Consider the following 15,117-nt stretch of genomic DNA (forward strand, 5'->3'; position numbering starts at 1 on the left):
ACTATTTGTAGACCAACATGGTTTTATGTATAGAAAACTCTAAAAACACCACCAAAAAATTGTTAGAACAAACAAATTCAGTAAAGTTTCAGGATTTAAAATCAATATACAAAAATCTGTTGTGTTTTTATACACTAAAAACCAACTATCACAATGAGAATTTTTTTTTAATTCCATTTACCATTGCATGAAAAAGAGTAAAATACTTAGGAATAAATTTAACCAAGGAGGCAAGATCTGTTCACTGAAAACTATAAAATATTGAAGAAGTATGAAGAAGACACAAATAAATGGAAAGATATTTTATGCTCATGGATAGGAAGAATTAATATTGTTAAAATGTCCCTATTACTCAAAGCAATCTATAGATTCAATGCAATCTCTATCAAAATCCCAATGGCATTCTTTCACAGAAATAGAAAAAACAATTCTAAAAATTTGTATATAACCCCAAAAGACCCTGAATGACCTCAAGCAATCTTGAGAAGGAACTAAGCTGGAGGCATCCCACTCCCTGATTTCAAACTATATTACAAAGCTATAATAATCAAAACAGTCTGGTACTGGTATAAAAATAGACACATGGACAAATGGAACAGAAAAGAGAGCTCAGAAATAAAGTCATGCATACATGGTCAATTAATTTACAACAAAAAAAGGCAGGAATATACAATAAAGAACAATCTTCTTAATAAATGATGTTGGGAAAACTGAAAAGCCACATGCAAAAAAATGAAACTGTATCACTATCCTACACCATACATATAAATTAACTCAAAACGGATTAAAGACTTGAATATAAGATCAGAAACCATAAATCTCCTAGAAGACAATACAGGCAGTAAACTCCCTGACTGCTACCTTTTTTTTTGATCTAACACCAAAGGCCATGACGACAAAAGCAAAAATACACAAAGGGGATGACATCAAACTGAAAAGCTTTTGCACAGCTAAGTAGATCATCAACAAAACAAAAAGGCAACCTACTGAATGGGAGAGGATATTTGCAAGTCATGTAGCTGATAAGAGGTCAATATCCAAAATTTATAAAGAACACATGCAACTCAATAGCAAAAATACAAATGATCCAATTAAAAAATGGGTAGAGGATCTGAATATACATTTTTTCCAAAGAAAATGTCAACAGGTGGCCAAGAGGCACATGAAAAGATGCTCAGCATTACTAATCATCAGGGAAATGCAAACCAGTACCACAATGAGAAATTACCTCACACCTGTCAGAATGTCTATTATCAAAAAGATAAGAAATAGCAAGTGTGGACAACTATGTGGATGAAAGGGAACCCTCCTGCACAGTGGTTAGGAATGAAAATTGGTGGAACCACTATGAAAAAGAGTATGGAGTTTCCTCAAAATACTGAAAAATAGAACTACCATATGATCTAGCAATTCCCCTTCTGGGTATTTACTTGAAGAAAATAAACACTAATTTGAAAAGATACTTGCACGCCTATGTTCATTGCAGCATTATTTACAATAGCCAAGATATGGAAACAACCAAAGTGTCCAACAATGGATGAATGGATAAAGAAGATGTGATATATATATATATATATATATATATATCATATATATAGAATAGAATATTACTAAGCTATATAAAAGAATGAAATCTTGCCATTTGTGACAACATGAATAGATTTAGAGTGTATTACACTCAGTGAAATATTATACAGAGAAAGACAAATACTGTATGATTTCACTTATATGTGGAATCTAAAATACAAAACCAAACCAAACAATAAATAAATCAAAACTCATAGATGCAGAGAAGAGATTGGTGATTGTCAGAGGGAAAGGAGGCTAGGGATAGGCAAAATGAGAGAAGGTATTCAAGAGGTAGAAAATTCCAGTGGTAAAATAAACAAGTCATTGGGATATAATGTAGAGCATGGCTATAGTCAGCAATATTGTGTTGCATATTATGTAACTTTATATGGTGACAGGGGAATCTAGACTTATTGTGGTGATCATTTCACAGTATGTACAAATCATTATGTTGTACACCTGAAACAGACATAACACTATATGTCGATTATACATCAATAAAGAAAAAATTACTTATGATAATTTTTTTTGTTATTTTATCATACAAAGTATGCTGACATGAAAAAACAATGTTAAAAATACACTTAAATGCTTAATAATTGTTTTATTGTTGAATAGACCAAAGAAAAAATAATTCACTTAAGTCTATGAAAAGTAAATTTCTGATTTCCAGCTTGAAAGATGATTTTCACTGATGAATAGATGTTTATCACCAACACTATCTCACCAAAAAGGATTATATGGTTTGCTATGCTCTGTTGTCTGTTCAAAGTACGTTTTGGAAACTCCTCAACTAGGATTTGAAAATTCTACCCCTTTAGGATGACCTACCTCAGTTTTAAGTTGTGCTGCTCTGTTATTTTGATTTTTATTTATTTTCATGGATAAATTTTTCCTCTATTCCCAATAGTGTTTGTTTCCCCAGTGACTTTCACAACTTCTTGATAGCATTGATTCTTCTCCATCTTCCCAGGGGCCATCAGATACTGTTAGGTGTATGTTAGATCCTGACTGGATAAAGTAAATCAGGGCTTGCTTCAGAAACAAAGATTAACAAGGAGCTGTGAACCATGGGTTGAAGCATAACTTAATATCCCTCAGGTGATCTAAATGTACATTAAATACTACTATTAATTGTTAGTCATTAATCTTGGGTAATTGTTTGAAGATTTAAAACATGAAGTCCTAACATGTCCAAATTAGTTACTGCATGATGAGCAATAATCTGAAATCTTTTTATAAACAGAGGTTTTTTTTTTTTTAATTTCAAAGAGGCAGAGTCACAAAATACTAAATATAAATTAAAGCATCTTAAGGATTTTATTATTTTATGATTTTTTCTTTGAAAACTACATAAATACAAATAATATATGATCAAAAGCAAATTATATTTAATAGTTCTGTTGTTAAAGGTTTTAATTAAATAAATTTGTGAATATTTGTGAAGAAATTTGAATATAATTTCATAGATTTTCAACCAATCCTAGTATTGACCTAAATTTGGCATATTCATTTTTTATGACCTGTTTTCTTGTGATTGGTGGTGGTGTTGTTATTTTTAGCAGCCTTAACAGGAATGAAAAGATATGAGACATTATTATTGATAATAAATGAAACATTTGATTGGTGGAACAAGTGTTGTTCAGGATTAGCATGTCTGAGATACATGAGGTTACACTCATGCCTTGGGGGTTTCCTGATCAAAGTCTCTGCAACCAGTGGAGAAGTTGTAAAGATGAGACACTTCCAGGAGATTTAATTCTAAACAGCTCAAATGACTTCACTCTTCTGCCTCACACCACCATCAAAACATTTATTAGATTTAGAATATGACTGATTGGATTTCTATGAAAAATTAATAGTTTTCTAAATTATTTTAGAACAGAACTCTTGATGGAAAAAGAATATAGCTGCAAAAATAAGTTTGCAAATTCACCACTTTTACACATAAACAGTTTTTCCAAGGTTCAACTGCAGTAAGAAAATTGCTTTGTGTTTATAACTACTGAATAAATGTAAAAATTTATTTTTTTGCAAGATGAATATCAACTGTAGAGGATATTAAACCCTGTTTTACTTAAGTAGTGTTAACGTCTGTTATATCTGTTCTTACATATTTTCCTTCTTAGAAACACGACACAAAAATCTAGAAACAAAGATTTCAGTGTAATATAAGAAAATGGTACTACGTATGTCTATACTCTTACTGATTTAATAGTCTGGTATCCAAGTGGTAAAATGAAGCAAATCCTAAGGGAAAGCCAGAAGGGGAATTCCACACAGAGCTAATGCTCTCTTTCAGTAGTCATTTAACACACACACACACACACACACACACACACTCTCTCTCTCTCTCTCTCTTTCTCATATAGTCCAAATATAATCCTAGCCAGTGGAAGAAGGAATGAATGGTGCAGTGGAAATAGTATTGGTTTTAATCTTAAAATACCCAAGTTGCTTCTGTTACTAACTAGTACCATGACTTGGTCATACTTCTCTGAGCCTTGGATTCCTCAAATGAGAAGGGAGAAATTGGATTTATGGGATTTCCTTTATTTTTCTTGTCTTATAAACTTGAGTTATCTGATAATGAACAGCAATATATGCCAAACATGCGGCTGGAAAATGGTTAGGCTTCACAAACGAGCATACTAGGGAGACTCTACTTGGGATTTGAGAAAAATATATTTTTTCCACAACTCTATAAAAGCTTTAAGAACAACAATGTGTTGTTAAATACTAAGAAAGTACCCATTTAAGTGTTTTTTTGGTTACTGAAGGGGGAATTTTTACTTTACAGAACTTCAACAGTTGCAATGGGCTCATCATTTTATTCATTTTATCTTACTTTATGATTAAATGTTGGAATACCATATCAGACACTGGGAATCACAAGGTTAGCTCAGGTGGCTAGTGGGTGCATCAATCATGGTGAAGAATGAAAACCAAATAGCACATATTACAGGATGATAGGTAAAGATTTGTGTGCAAGTCAGTTTTAGTGACTTAGAAATATTTGAAGTTTTTTTTTTTTTTTTTCTGCAGAAGATAGTGACTTGCTTTCAAGTCCCTATGTCACATTGCAGTTCTCCATTTCAAAAAAAAGATCAGCTTATGACATCATTCTTTAAGAAATGTGCTAGTGCATGCTACAAACCTAGAGAGAATTTACAAAGATACCTTTTTTACAATAAGAGATAGAGAATTTTAACTGAAGGAAAAAAAATCATTCAAACCATTTATATAAGCAGACTGTTACTGCTAGTGTGTTTTAGTTTGCTCAGGCTGCCACAACAAAATGCCATTGACTGAGTGGCTTAAACAACAGAATTTTATATTCTCACAGTTCTGGAGGCTGGGAAGTCCCAGATCAATGAGCCAGTTGATTCCATTCCCAGTGAGAGCTCTTTTCCTGGCTTTTAGATGTCTACCTTCTAGCTGTGTCATCACATGTTGGGGAAGGAGAAAGTGAGCTCTCTGCTATCTCTTCTTAAAAGGACTCTAATCATACAGGATCAGGATCCTACCCTTATGACCTCTTTTAACCACAATTACTTCCTTACTCTAAATATAGTCACACTGAGGATTATGGCTTCAACTTATGAATTTTGGGGAGACACACATCAGCCTATAGCATCATGCTTTCTTATTCAGACATGACCTTAGTGTTTTATTTGTGGTTTGTCTATAAGCACGGAGTTGTCATTATCACTACCACTTGGAGCAACAGGTTGCTTAATCCCACAGGACACTCTGATGTGTATCTCAGAACTATCAACCAAGGGAGAAGAAAGCTGGACGCTTCTATTGACCCCTATCCCCAACTGACTTGCTGCAGTGTGTTAATTCTCCTGCATGTCCATGCTAAACATGGGTTCATGCTGAGTGGGGTTCTCATGAGCCTTCCACAAAATAGTACCACAAAAGCCCAGGGAAGGAAGTGAGAGGTTCACAGCAAGATGTTGTCAGGTTGTGCCTGTGAAAAACTAGATTTGTTCCCGTCTGGAACAAATCAGCACATCGGTGTCTGGAATAGGAAGTGAACTGGAGCATCTCCGAATTGGAAACAAAAATGTTTGATTCAGGATGTTGTAGGTTAGACACGGCCACAAATCCTTTCACATGCCCCACTCCCCATTGAAAGGAAGGGGTCTATATGCCCCTGCCTTGAATCTGGGAAGCTCCCTGATAGAATATGGGAGAAGGGAAGCTGTGCCAGTCTGCACAGTTTCAGAGACTGGCAGCTTCCATAGGCTCTGACTGTTGGAATACTAGTTCTTGGAAACTAACCGTCATACCATGAGAAGTCCCCGTGATGTGGAGAAAGTACATGTAGACACTCTGATCTGTAGTCTGAGCTAAACTCCCAGCCAAAGCCAACATCAGCTGGCAGCCAAGTGAGTATGCCATCTTGGACATTCAGCCCAATTCCAGCTGCCATCTGATATCAGCCACATGAGAGAGACTCCAAGTGCAAATAAATACCCATCTGAGTCCACTCAACACACAGGTTGTGAGAGAAAAAAACAAGTCATTGTCTTAAGTCAAAATATAAGGGCAAAGAATTGACATGGTATTAATCATTCTACATTATGTTTAAATGTGGAAGTTCTTTGGTAAGCAAATTTAAAAAAAATTCTACTTATGATTAATATTTTTATGTTACTCTTATTGCAGCAGTTTTATACAATTTTTAAAGAGTACACCCCATTTACAGTTATTACAAAATATTGGCTATATTCCCTGTGTTGTACAATACAGCCTTGTAAGCTATCTTACATCCAATAGTTTGTATCTCTCACTACCCCACCACTCTATTGCCCCTCCCCCATTCCCCACTGGTAACCACTAGTTTCTTCTCTATATCAGCGGTCCCTAACTTTTTGGCACCAAGGACCAGTTTCGTGGAAGACAAACTTTCCATGGACAGGTCAGGTGGGAGGGATGGTTCAGCCGGTAATGCGAGCAATGGGGAGCGGCAGATGAAGCTTCGCTTGCTTGCCCGCTTCTCGCCTCTGCTGTGCGGCCTGGTTCCTAACAGGCCAAAGACCGATAGAGGTCCGCGGCCGGGAGGTTGGAGATCCCTGCTCTATATCTATGAGTCTGCTTCTTTTTTGTTATATTCACTAGCTTGTTTTATTTTTTTAGATTCCACATATAAGTGATATCATACAGTATTTGTCTTTCTCTGTCTGACTTATTTCACTTAGAATAATGCTCTCCAAGTCCATCCATGTTGCTGCAAATGGAAACATTTTGTTCTTTTTTATAGATGAATAGTATTCTACTGTGTGTATATATATATATATATATATATATATATATATATATATATATACACAACATCTTCTTAATCCATTAGTCTGTTGATGGACACTTAAGTTGCTTCCATATCTTGACAGATGTAAATAATGCTGTTGAGTCATGTTTTGAGAGAAATGCCAGTGTATTCTGAGTTCTTGATGACAGAGATTTTGCCTAATTTTTTCTTTCCTTTGTATGTCCTTATTACCTCTCACCAATATTGGCATATATTAGACATTTAAGATGCACTACTTAAAGCAACTGACAAAGAATTAATCTCCAAAATATACAAGCAGCTCATGCAACTCAATACCAAAAAACAAACAATCCAATCTAAAAATGGGCAGAAGGCCTAAATAGACATTTTTCCAAAGAAGATATACAGATTGCCAACAAACACATGAAAGGATGCTCAACATCACTAACCATTAGAGAAATGCAAATCAAAACTACAATGAGGTATCACCTCACACCAGTCAGAATGGCCATCATCAAAAATTCTACAAACAATAAATGCTGGAGATGGTGTGGAGAAAAGGGAACCCTCTTGCATTGTTGGTGGGAATGTAAATTGATACAGCCATAATGGAGAACAGTATGGAGGTTCCCTAAAAAACTAAAAACAGAACTACCATATGACCTAGCAATCCCACTACTGGGCATGTACCTTGAGAAAACCATAATTCAAAAAGAGTCATATACCACAATGTTCATTGCAGCTCTATTTACAATAGCCAGGACATGGAAGCAAACTAAGTGTCCATCGACAGATGAATGGATAAAGATGTGACACATATATACAATCGAATATTACTCAGCCATAAAAAGAAACAAAATTGAGTTATTTGTAGTGAGGTGGATGGACCTAGAGACTGTCATACAGAGTGAAGTAAGTCAGAAAGACAAAAGCAAATACCATATGCTAACACATATATATGGAATCTAAAAAAAGAAAAAAACCAAAACTGTTTCTGAAGAACCTAGGGGCAGGACAGAAATAAAGACACAGACATAGAGAATGGACTTGAGGACACAGGGAGGGGGAAGGGTAAGCTGGGACAAAGTGAGAGAGTGGCATGGACATATATACACTACCAAATGTAAAATAGATAGCTAATGGGAAGCAGCCACATAGCACAGGGAGATCAGCTCTGTGCTTTGTGTCCACCTAGAAAGGTGGGATAGGGAGGGTGGGAGGGAGATGCAAGAGGGAGGAGATATGGGGATATATGTATATGTATAGCTGATTCACTTTGTTATACAACAGAAACTAACACACCATTGTAAAGCAATTATGCTCCAATAAAGATGTTAAAAAAAAAAAAAAAACAGGTACTATCAAGGAAAAAATAAATAAATAAATAAATAAATAAATAAATAAAAGATGCACTACTTAAAAACTGTAAAAGTTCACCACTATGTATTAGTGTTTGAAGTGAAATTGCAGAAGACCAGCAAGTAGGACTGCCATGGAAAAATTCAAATCATATTTATCCAAACTTTGCTTATAAAAATTGGTGATTTTTTTTCTCTTAAATTTTCCCATGATTTGAACTAGTCTTTGTAATTTCCTGATCTTAATCAGTAATTAAAAGTCTACCCAGTGAATTACAGATTGTTCAGAAAAACTATCTGATTTGCCCACATTTCTCTAAACATGACTAAATTAGGGGGCATTCCCATTGCAAACCAACTTTATCCTGACTACCCATAATATGACCATTGTTTTGCTGGTAGCTTTAACAATAAGATGCTTTATACAAATATTTTTACATTTTTATTATGCAATGCGTTATTATTGCTTTGGGCTACATTTAAATAGTGTGGGTAGGAAACTAGGATATGGTCTACAAAATGACCTGAGGCATTCTGTGGAAGTTAGAATAGTTGTCAATTAACATTGCTTTCCAAACTGAGTAAGACAATATCTGTAAGAAAATACTTATCTGTAAGAATAAGCTTCTGAGTCCTCGAGTTTTATACATAGAAGCATGCCTCTATTTTGTTAAATGTTTGTATTTTGTTATGATTAAGCACACCATATTTTTATTTTATATTTCAGGATGGCTCACAGAGGGAATTACCATATTACTTATATACAATCATGCCGTTTAATGGTTTATTCTACAGAAGGAAACTATTACCATATTCACACCAAAGCACTCCATAAAACCATTTCTATTTTAGGAATTATAAGAATGGTGATTATGGCATTCTTTTAAAGGAAAAAAAAGTTACATTGTAGGATATGCATTACTATGGAATTAACTCATTTATAGATCATGGAAGTATGTACTGCTAATTTCACAACAAATAAAGCCTCTATTCACTGACACTCACATTAACAATCATTTTTCTTTTACTAAGATTTTTCTATTTACTAATCAATTTCTAGTTACTAAGACATTTGTGCACTGTAGAATCCAGTACATCACACATGCTCTGCAGATACTGACCATGCAAATGGTATACTTTTATAGTTCCCTCGCTGGTTCTGATCCTATGCAAGTAGATGGACCAATGGGGATTGTCTTCTACTTTAAGAAACAGGGTCCTGTTTCTGGTTGCCCTTCTGTCCCCAGTATTTGTCAGGGCCCTGGAAATCAAGGCTTCTCAGAGCATTTATGCCCCCCGTGGCAAACCTCACTGTTAGATGACCAATGTCTGCTGTTAGAAAGGGTATGCTAGTGCTACCTCAGAGCCTAATACTGGTAGATAAAATGGACAATTATAAGATAAAATCAGAAAATGATTGTCATAGTGTAATTGCCGAATTTTGCATGTTGTACTGCCTAATAATATTTTGATATTATGATGTGGTTAGACTAGACGTCTTATTTTTTTCAGGAATATTTTGCTGCAGCATTTTCATCACTGAGAAAAAGAAAATTAAAGGGAAGATAATAGTTATTAAGAAAAGAAACTCTGCAGATACGGATCTAGGCATAATTGAGAATTATAATCATAAGGAACACAAAAATTAAATGCTATGCATGTTTGAGAAAAAATATATTTGCTCATTATAATACCTGGTACATCATGTTATAATTAAGATTGTGTCACTTTTTCCATTATAAATCACTATTTTAAAGACTCATAAAACAGCTGTAAAAATGAGCTCTGGGCTCTACTTGGCATGTAAAATATTAGCTCAAGAGAATTTATGTTATTTTATGTTTTTTTTATTTTTTATTTTTATTTTTTACAAAACTGTCTTTCAGGTCTTTGTAAAAAGAAACAAAATTTCAAGTAGATATTTTTTTCAGGTGCCTTTTTTGCACTTCATAAATCAAAACCAGTCTTGCTTTTTAAAAACGTAATCTTGCCAGTGCTTGGTGAATTAGGAGATGTAATCATTTGGAGTGCTTCAAATAGCTCCTTTAAATATGCCTTAAATATTTTAAACATTACATGTGATCACTAAATATCTTAAGAGTTTTATAAGCCACCTACTAGGAAACCTTTTGCTCCTTTCCTTTCCAGATGGTATTAAGGACTTCAATGATGCCAAAGTACAGTGTAAGGCACTTGCTGATTATAGGTGTGATTCACTATTTCAAAAATTCGGGTTCCATAGACAGTTCCCAATGGCAAGCTCTGCCGGCCTATTTGTGGAGTCTTTTCCACTTTTGCCCACCAGGTATGCACAGTCTCAACCAGGCTGATCTACATTTGCTAAATTCACCCTGTAAACTTCAACCAACTGAATATTTGGAGTGAAGACTTTACAATATGTTAACTATTATAAAGAAAATACTCGGCCACTGATTCCTGTAGACCAAATGCATATTAAGAAGCTATTTGACCCAGCAAGACTCAATCACAGAGGCAAATGAAGAGTAAACATGTAAAAATCACACTTTAAGTAGAGCCAATAACTAAGACATTCCATGAGCCCAGACTTTGTTCTCAATGATATTGGAATTTGTTTTGTTTCAAATAAAAGTCTAACCAAATTTTAGGTGAGAGAACTGTTTTTCTGTAGGCTCTTTTCTGCATAGATACCTTTCTTTCAAATCTGAAGAGAGAATGTGCAAGGTTGGCTGAATTCTAGTATTTATCTGTGCTCATTAATAGAATTCCTCTTGCTAAGGGAATCATATTGTTGACCCAGGAAATGCCCCTATTGATTGTGCTCTTTACAAGTACAAGGTGCTGTGTTAAGTGCCTTTAATACTATCTCATTTAATCCTCACAGAAACCCTGCATTTAGTACTAATTTGGCTTCCAACATAATGGTGAGGAAATTGAAGAACAAAGAAGTTAACTTTTCCAAGTTATTTTCCAAGCTGATATTTAAACTCAGAGAGTTTGACCCCAAATAAATAGCCACTATACTATGGTTATTCCATCTTTGTAGACAGCTCCCAAAACACCTTCAGGCCAAGTAATCTGGCTATTTATTTTTGTTGCACAGATAGATGTCAAGAGAAAGTAAACATTTTTCAACTTTGACAGAAAAACAACTCATGTGGTGGACAGCACAAACACATACCACAGCATAAAAATTTACATTATTCCAGCTCTGGAGGGCTAATCAGTTTCACAAATAACATATTCTGCAAGTGTTGAATAGAAAGAGTATGTATGTTTCACAGCATGGCCAGAAATTGACACTCTTCCTATCTAGAGGTGGGTTTTATGTCCTCTCCCCTTGGATCTGGCTAGGCTTATAAAACTTCAACCAATAAAGTATGGCTGAAGTGACATTATTTGACTTCCTAGGCTGGACAAAGGCCATTCAGCTCTATCTTATTTACTTGCACACTCACTTTTTGAGCCTAGGTCATGATATGCAAAATCCAAATAACTTAAGGCTGCCATGCTGGGAGGAGACTATAAGCAAAGACCACATATGGGTGTTATGGTAAAGAGTTCCAGTTGAGCTTAGCCTTCAAAGTATTCCAACCCAGTCAGTTGACATGTGAGTGAAAAAACTTCTAGATCATTCAGCCTCCAGCTTTTTCAGTCACATCCGGGTATCTGAGTCTTCTGTGTTAAGGCCCCAATCATTATGGAGCAGACAAAATCCTATCTTCTTCCAGACAAAGTCCTGCCTGTCTTCTATGAATTCTTGACCCATACAATCTATAGGCAAAATACCATTATTTTTAATACCATTTAGTTATGGGGTGATTTGTTACACAGCAATAGGTAACCAGAGCCATTATTCAACCCTTTGTAAATCAAAATTATTCAACAGTGTTTAGAAATTAAGTTTTGCTTTTGATCAGACATTAAAATATTAATTCATTTTGGGCATCAAGCTTCCTCAAAACTGTGCAACTGTTGGAGTGTGGATTTCTGAGTATGAGAAATTCAAATATACAGGCTTTGTGTTTAAAATCACACAGAACTTGGTCTACTGAAGACATTTCCATGTGTAAGCTCCTTGAGGGAAAAAATCAAATATTTCTTTTTATTCTCTTTTAAAACTGCAGTCCTCTAGCACAGTGCTAAGTATATCTCAGTAAAATCTTAATACAGGAACAAATAATAATAGTACTGATTATACACACACTGTGGTAAAAATTAAAATCAAAATCTTTCCTTTAAGCTATATATATTGATTGTAGTTCCTAAAATCATACAGTCTAAGAGTTGAGCAAAATAATATAACAATTTCCTCTACAATTTAAGGAACATTTTAAATTTAGCTCATTATCTTAGGCTTTAAAAATAATGTGAACTTTGAGATCCATGCAAATGAACAACTTTTTATGTGAGATCGACTTATACTGAGGTATACTGGTACACTAATAATTAAATACTTTGATCTAGGTCCATGACATTGACAGAGACTGATTTTTTTCACATGCATCTTAGATATATAAATCCACTTTACTCTGGGAATAGTATAAACACTTTGCCTACTCTCATGCAAGTATAATTTTCTGTACAGAGGCAGTTTGGATGCTAAAAAACAATAATTATTTTTAATAATTTGAAAATTAAAATAACAGCCTGAGCTGTTTATAATGTTTTTCTTCTTGGTCTTCTACATTTCTGATTATCTAGATCAGAAATACATCTTTATTTACTTATATCAATAATATTTTTTAAAATGCCTAGCTAGGAAGAAATATACACAACAATTTAAGTTAATGTCTTTTCATTGTTAAAATGATTTATGCATAGTTTTTTTTTCTTTTAATATTTCTGAACTAAAATGTGATTTCTCACATGAATTCTGCTTTGGGACAATAAATGCAGAGTGGAGAAACATTTCTTCAATTTAAAATATAACAACTCTTTTCAAATACACTTGAACTAGTAAATAAAATATTTTAACAGTACAACTAAAGTATTAAATACAAATGAAAAGGTTTTAAAAAGTATTCGCTGCTATACAAAATCAAGACTTTTTATAATCAAAGCAATATAATATCATAAAAATGACTCCTTACCTACACAGACTTTCCAGCAAACTTTTCTGTTTAATAATAAAGACCAATTAATTCTCTCTTAATTGTTGCTAAGTTGGTTTATTTATTTATTCATTACAAACATTTATTAAGTACTTTGAAAAATGTCTTAGGCTTTTTAAAATGCTTCCATTAAAAACAGAACATGGTCTTTAACTTTGGGAAAACAACAATCTTATTGGCGACCCCTGGTCTCTGGCCATTATCTTTTCTTATTATTAGCAGTTTCCCTGGAGAGTCTAGCTGCTTCCGTATCCACTTGTTTATTAATATTTTTCAAATCTCTAAATAGAGTTTTTAGTTCTTAATTCCATATACATATGTCTGACTCAAAATGTTCTCAGCTAGATTTTCAAAACAGACTTAAAATTCAACAAGCTTACATCTCTCCCACCAATTTATTCTTGCCCTGTGCAGACCTATATTGGTTGATGGTTCTATTATGCATTTAGCCCAGGGCTTTTGACACAGTAGTTTAAGACTTATCTGAATCAGTTTGTTTGTGCACATCTCTTAGGTTTTATATGGAAGATAATGACATTCCCCAAAGACTTTGGAGATGAGAGAGAGATTACCACAATCTTACTAGAAGGTTATAAGGAAAGAACCTTGAAGACCATATTCTGCCTCATGTGAAGACTAATACACAAACTAGTTCAGAATATGTGTTTTGTGAGCTCTATGAAGTTACAGGTCTTTGTCCTTCTGTGGGGCTCCATTCATATCCTTATATTAAAGGTTCACTAGAGACAGTATTTTATTACCCTTATTCTCTGCATCAGGCATCCAGAAATCCTCGTAATTCAATGACTTGGGGAAATAAACAAAACAAAACTTAGAGACATAACCCTAATGTTCTAGCTACACATCTCATTGGAGATTGCTACCCTGTTCATGCAAGAGTAGAAAATGCCTTTAAGATATTTTAACTAAAATTCATAGTTTGAATACATTTTTAACCAACAATAAAAGCTCTTTTTAAATGTACTTCCTGTAAAATGTGAAGTATTATGTGAATATGGTAGCTGAAGTTTCATGTGTGTTGGGTTTCTGATATAATACTAATTGTCCATTCTGAGATTGGGAACACCCAATTAGACAACTAATTACTTTAGCATTGAAGTTTCAATTAATGAGCACAGATTAAAATCACTGTGTCTATGCCAAAGCATTTTAAAATAAAGACACCATGACCAATTAGTGTTTGAGGTGGAATCACACATTAACTAGCTTAGAAATTTAGTCAGGTAGTTCTGGATATAATTCCTAGTTCCACTATGTATAGCTACATAACTTTGGGTAAGTCACCTAGAATCCCCAAACCTCCTATTCTTTCTGCATAGTGATTCTGTTCATTTTTATTAGGTGCTTTATATGTGACCATCATTGTGCTTGGTGCTTGGGTTATAGGAAATCACGAAAATCAGACAGAGACCCTGCCCTCATGGACTTATAGTCCTTTGAGATGACTAGCTCTTAATCAATATTTTTTTTTTTTAACTTAACGACAACTGTGATAAATAATATGAAGGTAAAAATAATGGCATAAAATTGAGAACACTGCCCTAATCTAATGAGTCAGAAAAAGCTTTCTTGGAAAGTGACATTTGAACTAAAATTTGAAGGTTTAATACAAATGAACTGTGGATGAGTGTGAAGTAGAGGCCAGTGTACTGAACCTTCAGAGATGAAGGCAAAGTAGGTGCCAATTTGAGTTTAGAGATTTGAGCAGGAATCAGAACATGTATGTATGTCAGGAATTTCAACTCTTATCCTGAAGGCCATGAAGAGCTATAAAAGGAGTTTGCCAGAACTGTCA

This window comes from Balaenoptera ricei, chromosome 4, assembly GCF_028023285.1.
Source record: "Balaenoptera ricei isolate mBalRic1 chromosome 4, mBalRic1.hap2, whole genome shotgun sequence".
Lineage (NCBI taxonomy): Eukaryota > Metazoa > Chordata > Mammalia > Artiodactyla > Balaenopteridae > Balaenoptera > Balaenoptera ricei.